The 19687-nt window shown below is 45.0% G+C and overlaps 1 protein-coding gene across 6 annotated transcripts in view; it reads right to left on the reverse strand.

The window, feature by feature from the left end:
• Window positions 1-18716, reverse strand: part of raraa (retinoic acid receptor, alpha a) — a 146742-nt gene extending 128026 nt beyond the window's left edge. For 3 of the 6 annotated variants that reach the window (XM_085761700.1, XM_085761701.1, XM_085761698.1), the window contains exons 1-2: window positions 18390-18716; window positions 740-809 (exon numbers count right to left, since the gene is read on the reverse strand). The gene's annotated coding sequence lies outside the window, so the exon portion shown is untranslated. The remainder of the gene's footprint in view (window positions 1-739; window positions 810-18389) is intronic. The other 3 variants (XM_085761704.1, XM_085761702.1, XM_085761699.1) reach the window with 1 other exon arrangement.
• Between the last annotated feature and the right edge of the window lie 971 nt (window positions 18717-19687).

Here is a 19687-nt window from a genome sequence, read left to right on the forward strand (position 1 = left end):
GACAAGACTAAATTCTGCCTTTCGCCCTGATTGGCTGAGAGGAACTGACCAACCTCCTCCGCTCTTTTCCTGTCAGTCACAATTGCAGCAACGTTCTGGCAAAACAGCATGAAATGAAATGAAGGGAAATGTCAGAATAAAATGAATAGTACTATTCTTTCTGCTGCCACGGCGTCTTGCAGCTGATACAAGAAAAATGATCAGAGCCAATAAATTAGTTTATATCCAGCCAGTGATGGTCCAACTTCTTCAAGCCAGTTCCTAATGATGAACGGCTGTTTTTGTTTGGTCTTTGTCACTTTAACATGACGGAGCAAATCTCCCAGCTGCACGCTCCAACTCTGATGCAACAGACCCAGGATTAGACTTGATCCTACCACTGGCGGCATGCAGGCCACAAGATACAGTAACTCCTCTAAAACAGTACAGAGCACTGTGTGTGTTTGGAAGTTATTCCGCTGCTTTGAAAAGATGTTCAGCTGAGCACAAACAGTGACCTTTTACCAAGGCAGAGAAAAGCAGAAGATATGACACGGGGAAAAACACATAACAAAAAAAGCACCCTAAATGATGAGCCACACAATGAACACAACCACAGATCCAGCATGGCCGTCACATGATGAGGAACAATGCCATTTGTAAAGTGTGCAAAATGGCGTTTGGTACCCACAGAGACAAATGTGGAGTGTACAGAAGTCCAATTACACAGAGTTGACAGGAGCGACAAATTCGGGCTTACCCCAAAAACGTCAATCTCCCTGTCCTTGGCCAAGGAAATCTCCCCTTGAATCGATTGCAGCTCCTAAGCTCTAAGGAGAGAGGAAGAAAGAGTGAGAGAGATATTTGAAACCAAGAGCTTTGTGGTCCTTATCCACGTGCTGCAGACTCAGTGACTCCCTAGTCTCTCTGGCACAGAACCGCTTCACTACACGAAAAACTCTTACACTCTTTTTCCTTCCTTCGCTCTCATACTGCCTGTAATCTCCCCGCCCTTTTCCCGATAGATTGGACTTTCTCACTCGCGACTTTTGTGTCCGAGGCATCATGTGAAAACTGGAGTAAAACAGCGCTTTTGTGGTGTGTGAATTACCTAAGGCCCAGGCAGGCACAGTAGTGCTTATGGCCACAACTCAATTACAGCAATGTGAATCAGGTGGCGGCCTAGAAATCCCCTCAGCCTGATGCACAAATAGGGACACAGAGGCGCCTTCATTGCCAAGATGGAGACAAATATAAAGTGGCGCGTCATCTCGTCACAGAAAGACAGCTCGAGCCCGACGCTGCGCGGATGAATGGCCGCCGCAGACACAGATCTGGTTTGCAGCGAGCGTGCGAACAATGCCATTTTGTTGTTTGTGTGTTGATAAAATATCAGACGAATTTACCCAACATGTCTGGTTTCAGATCCCAATTGAACGCGTCACATGACACTTGGGGATCACTAATGAACGCCACCTTTGTGCTGCACCGAGCATGGAAAATGTTCTTTGTGGGACTGTTTTCAAAACCAAAAACAACTGGATGAAAATTACAGGATAGTGGTTTGCACATGTTAAAAGACACTTTGTTGGATTTCACGGATTCAACTGAAATGCCAAACTTGCACAATCATGGTCAATAATATTTGAATAGAAAATTGGGTTGTGTCAAAAGCATTCAAAAGCGGTGAGTTTTCCCTGTCTTCCAGAGGAGAAAAGAGAAACCATCTCTTTTAATCTGGCTACGGGATCCCTCCAGGTCCCATACAATGGAGAACCAGGCCAGGCACTGAACAAAAAAAAACAGTGACATTTGAAACTCTGTTCTGTTTTGGTTTATTTCCCATCACTAGGCGCTTGTTGTAGTAAAAGTGCATTCTTGTATTTCAGTAAACAAAGAAAGCAGTGAGTTACGCCAGGACAGATCTTCCCTGACAGTCATGGTAATGCTCGCTCTCTAGAAGGGTCATGATACCACCACCACAAAAATCCCCTCCCTCCAGGTCAAAGTGGCCTTGGTGCCATTTTACAAGGAGCAAATGAATTTCACACTTATTTGTCATCACAAGCTCTTGAGTGTGGTCAAACAGCAGATATGAATACAGCGGGGTTTTTTTTTTAACTAATTCACCCATCTCTGATACACAGATTGGTTTCCTTCTCCCATGTGACACACTTCCAACTGGGTGTTGCACAAACCTCAATATTCACACACATACACACACACACAGTGTTGGCTAGATGAATGAAACAAGCTTTGTTAAGAATTTCGGTGCGAGCAAATGATGCTCATTTGTGCTGGATATTATGCTCACCTTCCTGCTACGCACACTAATCTTCTCTATAAGACAAAGTAAGAGGAAAAAACACACTGACACAGCAGTAGTAGTAATGAATATGCAGATCATTGTAATCCTAGAATTATCTTTACACTTCTTTAGACCTATGCATATTATGTAAAGCTTGTGTAATGCCATTAATGACAAGTTATGAGCCAATTTGTCACAAATATTTGCACCTCAATGTAATCAAATGCAAATGCCCTATTTAATGTGTTTCCCTGCCCTGAGTATGAAAATAACACAACACCACAAACAAATATCTGACACAAGAACATCGTAATATTTCTGGATTATAAAACTACACTTCTTGGTCTAATGTGTGAGAGCTGCACTTCTGCATTTGTTTACAAATCAATTTGAAATATGTAAGAGTCACACTGGTTTTGGGAGTGAAACAGGGCCAGCCATGCACTGCTAAGACAAGCTAAGATGCATTATGCATTTAGCTGCAAGCTAACCAGACTGCTATATGATCTTCATAATGAGATGTTTGTTACTGTAGCTGTCAACACTTGAATGTGTAAGACTCTGGCTGTGTGCTGTTCCCTCGGGTGTCCATTCCAACGTGACAATCAGTTGGCTCGTGCCCAGACCCTGAATGACTCCTCGTCCCACTTCCTGCCGTATACACGCCCTGACTTCCTGTTGTGAATCTGAGTGGCGTGGTTTTTACTAGCCCACCAGACTTGGAACAGCTTAATTTAGAGACAGAGCAGGTAGGTAGGATGAAACGAGGACAGAGCTTTTGCAGACGTACAAATGTGTGTGTCTGTAATAGCGTGTGTGGCCATGCATGTGCAAGCGTGGAGCTTATACACTGATGAGAGTGGACAGGAGTAGCCTGAGGTAATCACGTCTTTATCTTTGCTGATGGGTGAAAGCAACTAACTGCAGACCCTCACCTTTAACAATTACACACACACACAAACACGCACAAGCGCACACAAGGACAGGAAGGGCCCCTCTCAAGTGGAGCTCTGCCAGACAAGTCCATCTGCTTTTCAAATGGAACCCAATTTACCGCACCTAGGAGGCCTCGATTGCTCAGGGAGCCACGGCCGCACCGAGCGAAGAGCCTGTAATGCAGCAGGGTCACCCGATCCTCACTGTGCAGCCTTGGACTGGCACCTGGGACTGGGATTGGGTTTGAGCTGATGGTTAAAAAGGTTTGACGGGAGGCGGTCCGACGCTCAAGTGAAATCATTCGTCAGCCGCGGGATATTCACTTCCATGTTGTGACAGCAGCACGGCTCCACGGCTGCTCAGCGCAAAATGTGTAAAAAAGCGATTGAGGGGACGACCAGCGGCCTCCACGTGCGCGGTTAGCTGGGGAATGGCAACCCTGTGGTGAGAGTCATGAGCTCACATTAAAACAGACACAATGTGTTGTTTTAACTCGCTCGGTTGTATAAAATTCCACTGGCCACGTGCGCACACACGCGCGCTCGCACATGCACATTCAACACAATATAAACCCCTCTCCTTGAGGCTCTGGCTCTCAGCGGTGGAAACCCCCTTCAGTCACACATAGATCACATAACCTCTCTTGACATCGGAGGACAGCACTCCCAATGGAAAGATGCAGATTCACACACGCTGAGTGCCGGCCAAGGCTCCAGACTGCCATTGTCCTTCAGAGTCATCCAAACAAAACAATGAAGAGAGTCACGCAAGGCCCCCCTGTGGAATGGTAAATAACCAGAGAGAGTGAGAGGAAGAGACAAGAGAGAGAATCAGAGAGACAGAAACCGAGACTGAGAGGAAGTGAGACAGAGATTGAGGAAGGCTAATCCACTGTGACAGGGTGATATGGAACACCAAGTGCAAAATACGATCATCTGGGGGCAGGTGAATTTCACTAATGCTCAATCATTCAGAAAGAATCTGACCTATGTGCACAGAGAAAGTAAATTATCTCACGTCGAGGTATAAGGAATCATAGCGAGTATAACACATGGTGAAAAGACATCAATTCAACCTTGATTTTTATAACGACATTTTATGCTCTGTAGTAAAATTACAGCAGTTTGCCTCTGGTACTGCACAGCAGACCAGAGTTCTCTTTATGACTACAGTCATCTGGATGAGTGTTGCTCTGCTCAACACCACGCACAGGCGGAGACGGAGCGGGGTTCAAATCCCAACAATATCAAAGGCTTAGATTGTGGTGATGTTAATCATTCATTAGTGCTGAGTGACCCTTATTATAAAACCATCTTTGTTGTCATTATTCATCTGGCATAAAATGCTAGCCTGTTAATTCAGATGTTGACAATAGGCAGTCCACAAAGGGCTTGGAAGGCACAGTCCCCCTCCTGATTGGTCTTTCATATGCTAATGAGGTAACTGTTTTGGGTTTACTGGCCTGGTTGGAAATGATTTAGGGCGACACCGGTGCTCCGAGCCTTTATGTTTAGGCTGGCCGCGGGGGCTCATATATCACCCTGATCATTAATCAATTAGCGTCTCCTAGCCACCTGTCGGACACATCGTCACACAAAACATTCCTGCCCTTGGGCAGTTGCTAGACGATGATCATCAGTAGCCCCCCCCCCCTATTACCTTCCAACCCCTGAGTGCCCCACCCCCTCTTCTTTATGGTAATACCCTGATGGATTACATAATCACACCCAAACACTGCCCTTAACGGCAAGGCCTCCGCTCCCACAGAAGCAAAACTGAGTGGAAACTACAATGGCAGGTTTTTTTTATGGGTTTCTCCCTCACAAGTCAATTGAGCAGCAGGTTTTTTTTTGTTTTTGTTTTTTTAACATGCCTTTACCCTGCTCAGTCAAAAAAAACAGAAAAGACAGGGCAGAGGGGAATTGATGCCGACCTTGAAGGAGGATCAATAAGCTGACGGCGATTCAAAAGTGCTGAATGCACACCGACACCGCGTCCTCCTTTGTTTTAAATGCAGCCGCCTCCAGTGACGCATTGACGGCTGTTTGGTATTGATGACGTGTCACGGTGGCCATATACAGGCGAGATGGAGAGGTCTAAAACCATCAGGGTCTTAGCCACATTACAGCCGGCCCAGAAGACTGACTCTGTTTACACTAGATGAACTTAGTGCTGACTTGCATTAAGTCGACGGCTGAAGCAAACACACAGCGGCTTTTCCGACCAACTGTTCATTCATCACACATTCAGCTTCAATAACAAACACCCAGCAGCATCGAAGTTTCTGAGAGATGGAGGGACAGCGAGAGTGTGAGAGAGAGAGAGAGAGAGAGAGAGAGAGAGAGAGAGAGAGAGAGAGGGAGACAGACGGAGTGGAAAAAAAAAAAGTTGTGTTAAATTTTTCACGGTCTGCGTTGTTTGAAAACTCCATCAGGCTTTGTGATCTCATGAAGCCAGTCGAGACACTGTGCGGTGGGACCGACAGCAATTGAAAAATTCCTCAAAGATTTCCGTTTAACAACTGCCTTCCACCCAGCTGCCACAAACACTGCTTTTTTTTCTCCTTGCAGATTTGTATGTAAATTTGAACTTTTATGCAAAGGCCCTCACTGCCACTAGACAATCTCTTTTTCACAGCCTTGCATCCCCGACAATACCCAACTACCTCCCATCCAACCCCCAAAAACCCTTCACATTTTTCACACTTTTTTGTTATTTGGAACTAATTCTTAAAAGCAGCTGAAGAGATAAGTGGCGCTAAAATTAGAGCCTAATCCGCCAACCCTCAATGTGGGGACATGGAGAAAGTAGATTTGTCAAGCCTTGATTTAGCAGTATTCTTTCATTATAAAAGTAGCACTCTTCACGCAGCTTAGCAATACGAAATGGCTCAATCAGTCTCATGTGGAACATTTAAGTTGGAAGGGGGAAGAGGATGGAGTAATGGCCTATCTGTGAACCCAGAAAACTTCAGCATCACACTGATGCCATTATTGTGTGTCCAGCCTGATTATTCCTACCTGCGCTGCACTCTTCAACTCTGAGGATTCTCCCATGAAAATAAAATTTGCCATCCATTTCTAAAGGCTCCAAAACAGAAGAGCTGTTTCACTGGGGGATTGTAGAAAATCTGGGCCACTGTGTTGGGTGTGTAAAGTGTGTAACACTGGGCTGGGCACTGGAGACTGGGAGGTTTTTTTCTCCTCTCTCTCTCTCTTTCTCTCTCTCTCTCTCTCTCTCGTCTTTTTAATCCGACCAGCTCAGGCAAAGAGCCAGCTACCGACATTATCAGGTGGATTTTCAAAAGAACAAAAGCTCCCCTTCGATTCTTTACACTGCCAGTGGAAAAAAAAAAGCTGAACAGAAACCCCATCCAGCACAGATACTCAGTGTGTGTGTGTGTGTGTGTGTGTGTGTGCATGCACATTTATACCTCCTTGTCCTTGGTATTTCAACTAAATTCTTTTTTTCTTCAAGGAGATTATTTCTCTGATCATCTCACATTTTCTTCTATTTACTTATCTCTCCAGTAAGGTCCTAAAAACTGGCTGCGATATTATTAGTGCAAAGGTCAAAACTAAAGCTGAGAACACAGTGAGCAGAGCATATCTGTTCTGCCTCAGTGTATCTAATCACATTCACAACATAAATGTATTTCACAGGCCACAAGGGGAAATACAAGATATTTTTGGAGAGATAAATCTAGAAGGGAAAAAAAAAAATCTCACACTTGACTGCGAACAAGGAAAAGTGCATAGTTGTGTTGCCTGGTATCTGGTGGTGGACACGCAGTGTTGGAGAGGAAAAGTATTGCCTGAGCAAGATAAAGGCTATCCACAGAGAGTGTAAGGAGGCAGAGAGAAGACAGCGGGGAGGAGGAGGGTGATGGGCAACAGGGCAGAGGCTTGACCCCAGTGGGTCAATAGGTGATTAGTAACATTTATCAAACCCACGCAAGGCGGCTTCTCTCCACAGAATACAGCTGCATTTCGATGTCAGCGTCCAAATGTAGGCCGGGCCCACTACTGGCAACCAGATGCCATGTGTTTATGACAGAGACAAATATTGGAGTCCCTAAGTGGAAAAACATGCCATGCTGGCACACAGCAGCAGCAGCGAAACGTTACATCATTCTGACGATTTAATGAGTACAGCCTGGATCAGATCAGAAGTTTAAATACCTGCCAATGCCAATATAAAAGCCTGTATTTCATGCTTCATGAGAGAGGGTAAAAAGTAAGTTTCACTCCATAGGAAAACAATGTTTGGGGGATGAAGGGGGCTACAGTTGTGGTTGAGGGGGAGACAAGCAGCGCTGTCTAAGTCCCGCTCAAAGCCACGCAAGGTATCTGAACGCAGGGAATCCGCGGAGCCGCAGCTCAGCCGCTCTGACATTCACATAGAGGAAATGACAAAGAGGCAATTGAGTGCAGGGACCAGATTTGGCACAGACTTATGATAAAACACCCCACCCCCAGGGGACTGTCCGACAGTGGCTCTCTGAGGAAGCACGGCAGCTCGGCATTGTTTTGGTGCTCTGGACAAGTGGACCGGAGTTGGAGTGGGCATCCTGGGCCAGAGGCCAGCGGCGAATGAAAACACACTGTTGTGCGGAAGGACAATTAGCGCACACTCACGCAATAGACATCCATCCAAGCGGCGGTGGCAGTTAATTTCACCAGTAAAACAAACATAGCCTTCTTGTCAGCCATTTCGTAACATGTGCATGGGCAGAAAATATACAGTGATGCAACCAGAAGTGCAACGCACAAACAAAAACACAAATTAGAGGTGGCATTCCATTTTCATATCCCACATCTCCGACGCACACAGAGCAGATGAGGAGTTTTTTCAGACGCAGACACAGAGCTTCAGAATCCCTCGAGCAAAATCGCTCAAAGCACTCGAGTGTTTTTCACAGTCCAAATGCAGCGAAAAGTTATTTTGAGACACAAAGCTGCAGTGAAATTAACAAAGTAAACCCACATCCTTAGAGCTGCTTTCCATTTACAGACCGGTGAGGACAGATGTGAGTAAAACACAGTCACTGGCACAATGACAAACACACACAAAGCTTATTATTGTAATTTTAAGTCAGGTATCAGCACATGTGAACGCTACAAAGTTAATAGATTCACATGTACAAAGCAGCGCTGCCTTTTCTTTCGACAACTTGAGGGAGCTCACACAGATGACACACACCTGTTTTCACTTTGCCACTAAACAAGCAGAAAACCTGCAGCAACCGTACGAGCTGCAAGGAGGGAAAAAATCATTCTGCAAACATTATATCATCACTGCTGTAATTGTGTTGTTTGTTCCAACTGACTGACTGATAAGTATAACAGATTAAACAGCAAAAACAATGAGCTGAACACATCAGGCAAACCCCAGTCAGTCAGTCAGTGATATCAGGAGGTGAACAGGGCTGAATGAAAAGGCACAGGAAGCAGCCTTTTTCACATGTGCATAGGTGTGACAGTGGGCACGGCTCCAAATGCTCTGCAAACTGTTTGCTCTTCATTTTTCACATTCTTGCTGCCACTGATGTCTGCGTTCACCACTGAACCGCACCAGTCACCCCTGTACTCCTCCTCCGCCTCCTGAACGTCTGGGTGCAGAAGAACAACGACTGAAACGAAAGTTCGCCGGGGTCTCAGGTTCTCAACCTCATAAGGGCATTACGTAATTTGATTACAACATTTACATAACTGTGATCAGTTACATTACTGGGGGAAATGTGAAATTAAATTACAGTTGCTTTTGGAAATTTCCATGATTACAATTTTATTTACATTTGAAAAAGCTTGGATATTTCAAATAGTTTTTTCATGTCAACATCCTACTTCCAAAACCGCAAGTTGGATATCGACGCTTCTGATTGGCTCTCTCTGGTCATGTGCCATTCTGCTGCTCGACCTGCTAGCGAAACGATCTGTCAGCAACACTGTCGGAGGTGGAGAAGAACGCATTCCTCAGACTGCAGACATGGGTCCGAACATTATAGTGCAGTGCAAAGAGAAAAAAGAAAAAGATATATTCAGATGATCAAAGATGTTCAGTATACAGCTGTTCTCACAGTAAAAAGAGGAACTTAAGTTCTTTTATTATATCGTCTTTATGTTGTCTAAGTTACTGCTGAAGCCTAAAGGTCTTAAAATGTGAAAATGGTCAACAGTTGAGAGCATTCATTCAAAATTAACAAAAGTAATCAAGATGGAATCAAATACAATTACTTTGAGAAAGTAATTGAAATAGTTACACTACTATTACATTTTCAACAGAGTAACTACATTTCCAAAGTAATCTTCCAAACACTGGTCAGTGTTTTTACCGCTCATAATCCCCCTGCTCTGTTTGTTTTGGACGGGACACCTCTATGGATAATTCAAGCAAAGGAAATCCTATAGAAGAAGCGGACGACTTTGAGGGTGAAGACGACAATTCCCATGATCCCGTGCTACTCTACGACATCACCCTTCATGTTTTGACTGAGTGACCTCTAGCGGCAGGAAACAATAAACTGTGTGTCGGAGGCCTCATCACAGGAAACACAGCTCATATCCTATACACACCAGGTTCAATATCTAATCTTCTGTGGCCTGTTTATGGATCTCATGAATGACGCTTTATACTTTGTTACCGAGGTCTGACGGAAGAGCTGATGTAAATGCAACATGCTTGTTAAAGCCGTACAGGAATGTGCTTGTATAAGCCTCCGATGTCTTCCTGTTCTACGGCTTCCTCTCTTATCTCTGTTAATGAGGTTGGACAATGCAATCTTTGAGCCACATCCATATTACTGTTATCATCTTTAAGTGCAGCGAGGACCACTCTCCTGGCACAGGCGACCACTGTCCCCACTCCCCACAGGGACCTGACATGCTGCTACATGCAACCCAAACCCCTCACGATGAGTTTTTTCATTCCTTAACACTGTTGATTGTGTGGCTCTTTTTTCTGCTTTAACAACCACATCCTGTTGTGTTTGGATTTCCCCCGACTGGTTCAATATAATAACCACAAAGAAAGTAATAAATAGTAGTAAATAAGTGCAGTTGTATCGATGTAGCATTATCTACTGTCTTTGATGTTTGTTGCAATAAAAGCTTGTGGCTGTAGCAAGCTGAGAACTAGGTGTGTTCAAGAGTAATCTGAAAGATGGATATTGAGGCCATCAAGGCATTTACTGAATGCATTACATAAGGCTCGATCTCTTTGTCATGATCCATTTCACTCCTTTAAAAGACTCAGATCTGTTCCTTAATTCACAGCCCTGCACCTTGTATAAGTCAACTGCAAGGGAGCGTGAAGAAATAAACTGCATAGCCCCTTTTACTTCTATTTCATGGCTAATCTGCAGATGGAAACACCTCACATTTGAGCTTCACTGTTTATTCTCTTCCTTTGTGGATGAGAAAAGAATATCTAGTTCTTGTCCAAACCTGTCTGACACAAGAAAGACACATTTGTTCCACTGTGGATTCCATGCAAAACAATACAGATCAGCAAACTATCATAGGAAACTATCAAGGGAAAGTAGTGATGCAGGCTTTGTTTTCTTAATGCAAAGAGTGTCAGCAGCACATCTTATCTACTATGTTATGTAGGAAAGTACAAATACAAATCAGATTTGGGCTCGAATGTGTAAAGAAAACAGTGCGCCGGGCACAAAGTTGAGTAGGCAGTGACTAAGAAAACTAGGGGGATGGTTGATGTGCACAAAAGGGAGGTCCTGCAGAATTCACCCTGGAACACGGAGGCGAACCGTGCGGAGAAGCCTCCTGGAACGCAGTCAACACATTTCACACACCCAGAGCCTGGAAACAACACGCTTGGGGCTTCCACCTTCATTTAGATGAAAATGGACCTCCTCGAGAGGAAATAAAGCCATTTTTAACCCCCCCCCCCCCTCTCGCTACGAGTCGGCCTCCTGTAATGTGCCCAGTCAATGGACTGTGGGTCTATTCAACTGCAGGCAGCCCACAGCACAACCATAAATAATGTAGGGCAGCTCACATGAAATCCTAATCACCATTGTGCTGTCACCCAACAGAGAAGATTGCTTGTTTAATTTACTGCGCCGCATCTGTCTCAGTTCTGGCCAATTTAGTTTCACAATTTCAATGGGCAAGTATTCCAGGTATTTATCAATATGCTTTTTACCCAATGCCATGAATCACTGAGAATGTGCTGTTCATGTATCTAAGTCTCTCTCAATGAGTGAGTGTGTGTGTTTGTGTGTGTGTTGTATGATATTGTGTATGTGTGCCATGAAGAGCAAACAAGAAAGCTGCAGTTAGTGAAACAACAAAGGCTGAGAAGAAGCCATCAACGCTCAATAACCGGAGCTCATTATTGGCCATATACGACATATTTCATTACATTACTGTTCCATTAGAATGCCGACATTTGCATATTCCAGTCACCTCTTTACAGGGGCTGTTGATCATAAATGGCAGCCATATGCTGCCTGGTGGGCCATATTACAGAATTATTACTGCGACACAAAAAGCCAAGAAAAATGGAAATTATGTTGACACGAAATGAAACACAAAGCCAATCAAAGCATCCGCCATTATTGATGATGTCTCACTGACAGAAGGAGTGTGATTCGTATTCTCTGGTTGTGCTCTTGCTAGTAAACATCTATCGACTTTGTTTTGTATTTGCCTTACATGTATTTGTGAACAATCTCACAAATACAGGAACTCATTCAGTCTATTTTCTGTATGTGCAAACTACAAACAAGACAAATATTGATGTACCTTAAAAGGACACAGTGCTCAAGATCAACTAGTGCCTTATAAACCGACACGAAGGTAAATGTTAACAGCCTGTAGTCATCTTGTGCTGCTCTGTTTTTGGGGAATTTTGGCTCGGCGTCCACTCCTCCAGCTGGAAACACAGGAATCCAGTCTTCGGACAGACTCTGCACTGCAACCTTTCAGCGTGACAGTGATTTGGTTTGATGGCTCTTCACCGTGTCCGGCTGCACTGTGATGACAGCCAGTGGAGACAGAATAAGTAGCAGTGGCTCACTAGCTACATGGGCTTGGCGGGCACAAGCCGAAGCAGCAGAGCAAGTACGATAACGATGCTATGAGCTGAGTCACTTAACAAGCAGCTAGCTCGTCCGGCTAGCAGCAGCAGCAGCAGCAAGAGTTGTATCATCTTGGTTCAGGACCATTATCTCTTCACCGTGGTATTCACTTCACTCTGATAAATGTGGCCTTGCAAAGCTCAGGCTAATGTGCAGGCAGCTGCAACCACAGCAGCTGGGTAACACACCATCAACTGCCACATACGCCCACACAGGAGGCACAATAGAGGGGATTTGTTCCACTGGAATCAGTGTTAAGATGCTTTGGTTTTGTGTCGAGCTTGGAAAATGGACATGGCCACCGCACAGGAGATTCGAGTGTAATGTTCCTTACAGCCAGCTGGGAATAACACAGACCCTCTCAAGTGTCTTAATTAGGATCGGAGATGAGATCTCGTTATGATGAAGAGCAGTCCGGCCCATAAGTAACTGCTACAGAGCTGTAATCTGGAGCGGATTTGTTTGACCATCATTTAATCATTCCAGGCATTTTGTGCTAAACCACAAAACAATCTCAGGTTGCTGCTTTTCCATTAAGTATTTTCTGCTTGTATCCAACATAACTGAACATTTTGCATTCTGAAATGTGGGTCAGATAAACCAATGCATTTGATAATGTCAGCTGGGATGGACATTTCGACTACTTCCCTGAGCAGGTAATAAGATTAGTTGGGGGAGATAATCAGCAGATTAATCGATAAGGTAAATCAGCAATAAATTGCAGATTTATTCTGAAGCCATGCGTCTAATATTTTTGTCTTTATCTGGGAACAGAGCAATGATTTTTATATTCTATTGTCCGAGAGAGGAAGGTTTTGTTCTTCTACACAAACACTATGTCATAACAGACAGCAGACACACACTTGGCAAAGGAAACTACTGTTATAATCAAGGAGCGCTTGAGGGCAGATTGGCTAGTCATCTGTATAAGTGACACTGGCTATCTGGCTAGGTGTCTGACTCATGGCAGCAGAGGGTTAACTTGGCAGCTCGGCTGTACGGCGCGGCTCTAAAAGGAATATTAACGGCATGTCCCCCAGTGTAGACTGAGAGAGAGAGAGAGAGAGAGAGAGAGAGAGGGAGAGAGAGAGAGCAACAGGAAAGGAGGACGGAGGGAAGAGGAGAGATGGAGAAAAAGGCAAGGAGCAAAGGGGGTGGGTGTGCAAATCCAATTTCCAGTGACAGTGTGCTCAGGATCACTGTTTCAGTGAAAGAACATATCATCTGTCAAACTTAATGGCAGTGTCCTGGGGAAAATGAAGGAAAATAGAATGGAGACCATTCATTAAGAAGGTGGGGGAAGGGGGTGTGTCGAAGCCACCGACCGGTCTGCTCCACTGTCTCCCCGGGAAAATAAATATGTACACAAGCCATTATTTGTGCATTTACGAGGTGGCAGTGCAGCCACGATCAAGGGCTAGTTCTCATGCTACGGAGATAATATTAGCGCAGATGCCTGAGGAGGAATCTGTGGGCTGGAGCACAGAGCTATCACTGGGAATGAAGAGCTCGGCCTGGCTGGATGGTAGGACGGCTGGCAGGATAGCTAACAGGCCCGGCCAGCCTGTCTCTCACTCAGAGCTGTGGATGTACTCAGTGGAAGCAATTGACACCATTGTTTTATGGAGAGGAGGGTGGAGGGGGATTAAGAACCAACAATAGGGCTCTTTCACTGGAAATGTCAGCCGTCACGCCGGGGGACTGTCCGACCGGGCAGAGACACTTTCATAAAAAGCCAAGGTACAAAATGAGTGTGGAAAATAGTATGAAACTCTGTGAAGACGGCAATGAAATGCTGTGCCATGGGCCAGAACGTTCACATGCCAAGTGGTAGAAATGCAATCTCAAACATGGGACAACAAGCTATGGGAAACTTCACAACAGGGATCATGTGGAGCGGGAACGACGACAGAAACAGAAACACAAGGCTTTGGATTTGTTACTGTTCTGCGTGATCTCGAGGACGTGTTTGTCTGGAAAGAAAATAATAATCTGCACAACAACTGCGGATAAATATGTCAATAACTCCGAGGTCTACCAAAACAATCTGCAGTTTGAAACACATCCCAAATCAATAACCAGGATAATGGGTTATATGGGTCTTTAGCTCAGCCTCATTAGGAAAAAAAGGAGACAAACGTGGCCTGATTCTTCAGGCAAATTAACATAGTGAGAAACCTAAAATATCACAAACGATGATCCATTCTGGGACATTTTATTATGAGACTATAAACGGAGAGATATGAAGTTCTCTCTCTGAGTGCTTTGATAACCCCACTGGCCTTGGACCTCTTTGAAAATCTCACTCTGTAGGGTTTGTGGTGAATATAAAGCGCAAGTTGAAGTGAGGTACCCTGCCGCTTTAAGGCTGGGATGAAACCAAGTTATTCTACCACTCTGACCTAATTGCTCTCTCACTCTCTCGACATGAACACTGGGAGCTGTGCACTCTGACACGTAAAGATTATTTAATACCATCAAAGCCATAAAAAGAGGAATAAAAGGAGGCGGTGCAAAAGAGGCGGCGGGGTGGGAGAGTGGGGGGAGAGGGGCAGGGGTGAGTTACCCTCGCGTGGCTGAGAGGGCCGTGTAGACCAGTTTGCTGTGCGGAGAGCCGCGGGGGGAGAATCAGTATGCAAAAGCGGGCCTGTCTAACTGCCGCCGGCCGACGTGAGTGGAGCTCCCACATCCCAACATCACAGCGCCTCCACTCTCTCTCAAAAAAATAAAAAATCCCACTCGGCTTCAGCTATACTCTCCTGGTATCGGCTCCCACCCTTCTCCTCTCCTGCTTTTCCCACACTCGCCCCATTCCCTAAGGCAATGACTACGTCATTGGGCACCATGGCCAAACCACTGTAATATCCCAATTTATTTCTACTTATTCTGACAGAGTTGGGGCCTGTTTCATGTAGGTCAAGACTGGTTTATTAGTGTAAAGCTACACTACTCCATCTGTACGAGTAACAGTTTCTCTGTGAAGCCAAAGATGTTGGTTGCTGACAAACTGGCAACATGGTTAACTGGTAAAGCAAAACATGATGGACGCATCAAAACAGGTTCTTGTTTTTGTCTTATTTAGAGCAAGTGAAACTCTTATTGCGCAAGGCGGTTTTCACTCTAAGAGCCACCGCTGACTGAGTGTGTGCGTGGGACTGGGTAGAGGTGTTTACCGTTAAGCAGGAGCTGGGTGACATCTCCTGGGTGCCCTGCCATTGTGGGGAGCATGTTTCATCTGTCAGAGCCAGATGAGTTTGTGCTGCACGGCCACAGCCTCGTGAGTCAGCCCTGCTCGGCGACAGCCGGGGAGCGAGCTGCTGTGGCGGAGAGACTGTGTTTGGACCAATACAGGCCAAACCAAACCAAACCACCTGACACACTGGAGACTTTTTCAGAGAAAACTAGGCCCAGAGCCAAATTTAGCCAAAGTTTTGTCTTTCGTTCTCTAACTTTCCATGCAATATGACTCAACATTTTCAAATTCAACACAAAAGAACACTACTCTGGAGAATCAGAGGAAAATGTAACTCAGAGGAATCAACTGATTATGTTAGAAAAACAGCTTTTTGATTGATCGAAGCTTTGATTTTCCTGCATGAAGCTGTCCCTGAATGTGAACAATGCTGTTGCATTTAATGACACATCGTCTTTCATCGGTTAAAATAAATTGTTCCACACGTGATGTGTCATCAGAGGTGTCAAATAAAAACTGTCAAATCTAGGAGTCACTGACTCACTTATACTACTACTGTTTTTCAAGAACAAAGAAGAAATTTCCTTTCCAGTGGCGTTTTGCACTTGACTTTACAATCTACAGGGGAAGGACGGGGACATCGTGGGGGGGTGGTGGTTGTGAGGAGTCAAAGCGGGTGGTACCGCTACCTCCATGATGATGACACATTTAGCACCATGTGAAACTGAGGCGTGTGAGGCTTTTAACTGGCACTGTTCACACGAGGAGCGAGGCGACTTCCCGTTGACGCCTGACACAGAAGGTTTGACAGTATCACAGACAACTATCGCCAGTGCTGCTAAACGGCAAACCGATGAACTTTCAGAAACAACACTGGGCAGCGTTACATCTCCACAAACACATCATTTTCAAGTTTGTCAGTCATATTGTTGCAGAAAACACATTTTTTAAATTGTCCTTTATGTGACTACAGCTGCTGCCTCCAAATATATCTCACTATGTTTGATCTGAGATTAAAATATGATTTACGCATTGATGCCAACACCACATCTTTTAGATGACCTCCACCCATTTCCACCTTGGAGACAGGAGCTATAGTTTTAGAATTAAACGATGATGGGTATGACCCTCAACAGGTAAAATACGGCGAATAGACAGCAGATTAAAACAGTGTACAGGAAACATCTAAAGGTTATTATCATAGGTGTCAGTTTAGCAGGCAGGTTAACAACCTTGCGTTTAGCACAAGCCCTTCCAATTATGGTGACAGCGCAACCTTTAACTGTGAATCACACCAAAAGAGGAGGTGACAGGGAGGGAAAACCCTGACAAATACCGAATTTCCCACTGAGTGACTTGGCCTCTAACGCATCTTGCTCTGAATGTCACCGGTTTGCACAGGAGAAAGCATCTTCTTCTTCCTCCAGCTCCACCTCACAAATCTCAAAGAAATCTGCACTGCCTCCTCTGCAGCTGACTGAAGTGTCGTAAAAAAATCTTTAGCGTCATAAAATATCATTCAACAAACATTGTGCCAAATGCATGAGGTGCAACGGCGCAACAGATTAGCCAGACAAAAATGGGGTCTTCTACAAAGTACTTGTTACTGCCTTAAATGGAGGGTAATGAGCATTGTAAATTGTTGGTTTTTACAAGCCTACATTTTACAAGATAACACTGCAGGTCTCTGATGCTGCAGGGTATGTAACTGAAATGCTATAACACAGTCCTGACATTTAATTTGCTGAGATCCAGACACCTCAAATTGGCACATTATCTTGACAGGGGTTAATCAGGGGTGTTAACAAATTGGTTGAGATGTCTGTCAATTTGTAGTTCTTCATTTCTGTTGTTTATGCGACACAAGAATGTGTGTGCGTCTATGTGTGTGCGTGTGTGTATGTGTGTGTGTGTGCGTGTGTGTATGTGTGTGTGTCAGGTCATCAAGTTTCCAGCTCTTTATTAGAGCACATCTGAAGAATGCGGGCTGTGGTTTTGCCCCAGTGTGAGCTTGTGCCTGTTCATCCACCTCCAGCCACACCGAGGAGAGGAAGTGGGCTCCTGATATGATCCGTATCAACAAAGTAAATGATGCACTCGAGCAAAGTTCACCTCAAACCCAAAGTAGCCCTCAGTCACACAGCACTGGCACCAACATTTGCAACTGCACGGTGTGGAGAAAGAAAAAGAAAAAGAAGGAGGGGAAGAAAAAAAAACATTTCTCCACATTCCGTTGTCCTGATTGTGCAAAAACAAACTAGCTCTTCTCGGACACACACACACACACACACACACACACACACACGTTGCACGTTTTTGACTCCATATATCGGCACTCTTGTGAGACGCCGGGCTCAGTGGTTAGCAGGCTGGTTTAGCTAATTGCCCCAGGGGAGCTGTCAGCGCTCTCCTCTGTCCCAGTGTCTGTAAAGCCCCGCCGAGGAGCAGACGAGCTGTTAGCTTCGCATGCTAGCTGCCCCAACACACGTCGCATCCACTGGATATAATGTCGCCTGGACGGAGACAGTTAGCTACCCGGTGTCTTCTTGTCTTTTTCTTTTTCTTTTTCTTGTTTTTTGCAACGCGACCGGGTGCTAGTGGTCGTGTATGACCTGAGCAACTTGACAGGAGTTTCGTTCATAACTCGGGTTATTCGGACAGTTTGTGACAGTGAACGGTGATAATAAAAACCTGTAACACTCGTGCACATCACAACCGTGGACAAGCTGCGTGACGCATTTAGAGTCCCCCAGGTGAAGGGGCTGCTACCCGGCTGACCTGCACCCCACCGCCGCCTGACTAGGAGACCGACACACGGAGGCATGCTGTCAGATGTTGACGAGCTGTCAATGACAAGTGGATGGTAATACCTGGGACCTGTTGACTCCTCCTCCCGGTCCCCTCGGGCTGCTGCTGGAACTTCTCCCCCTCTTCTCCTCTTCTCCTCTCCCTGCTGGTGAAGTTCAGCCGCGCAGCTGTTATTTCTCCGCAGTGATAGCTCTACTCTTCTCAAAGTTTTTTTTTTTTTCTTCTGCCGACTCTCAAATCTCCAAAAAAAACGCGTTGGCTCTTAAAAACGAGCGCAGAGTTAAATGAGGCCCCCCCTTCCCCGGACAAACCGTAGGTAAGAGGCGGCAAGCCGCTTTCACAGAGCAGGCAAGTTTGGCACGGCTCGCGCAGAGGCAACCATGGCAGTCACGTTCTCTGGCTGTGAAACTCAACACCAGCCCAGACCCCGCCCCTCGCCTTTTATGGGGGCCAGTCCTCAAAAGTGGATGTCCTGCTCCCTCCAGATGTGCTCTCTGCTCTGCTGAAATGATGCGAGGCAACATGAGAAGTACAGCATTCCTGCAATGGCATTTGCTTCTTTCTTTTACTTTTTTTTTTTTTTCATGAGTGTATCTCATACTTTCAGCTCTTTTTTTTTTCCTCAACCGCAATAAAATGCACCAAACTCCCTTTTCTGTTCTTTGTCCTGCAGCCAAACACAGATCTTCCTTGTTGCCAAAGAACAACAATAGTTAACCTTTGGATGTGAGGTTACATTCACTGATGTCTCCATTCAATGTGGGCTTATGTAACATGGATATTTTTAAGGGAACAAATAAATACAAATTTTAACGAAGCCTCACAATGCGTGGAATTTTGCCAGTACACGGATGAAAACTAATCCTTTTACATTTTATTTTTGCAAAGAATAAGAGGGAGGTTTTTAAGAGTAATCATGCATTCATTACACATTTAATCATACACTGGACTTAGAGATAAGTAGATCTAGGCCTATGCTACACAGTTTTTATCTCATAGCAATAATAATATCTCAACTCCCAACTACATATTTCAGCAGCTGCATTTCTTACATGTCTGAAGCTTCACAGACAGATGCCATAGAAAATCTAGATTTCCTTACAGTCCATTCCCTTTTTTTTTGTCAAGTGAAAAAAGACCTGGATAAAACGGCAACTCAGCCTCATCAGTCTCAGTATCAGAACCTGTTTTTGTAGATTTCAAATATGTATGAAATTTTAAACGATCTGGCCCCTCCTTCATTGCGTGACTGTGCCTCCCCATCCTGCTGAGAACACCATTAGAGCCTCTAAAATGTCTCCCATCAAAGACTGTACTCTACCCTTTTGTCACACTGCATTTGGGCAACCAGCTTCTTCAG

This window comes from Trachurus japonicus, chromosome 19 (assembly GCF_045865225.1).
Source record: "Trachurus japonicus isolate A0001 chromosome 19, Traja_1.0".
In the NCBI taxonomy this organism is placed as follows: Eukaryota; Metazoa; Chordata; class Actinopteri; order Carangiformes; family Carangidae; genus Trachurus; species Trachurus japonicus.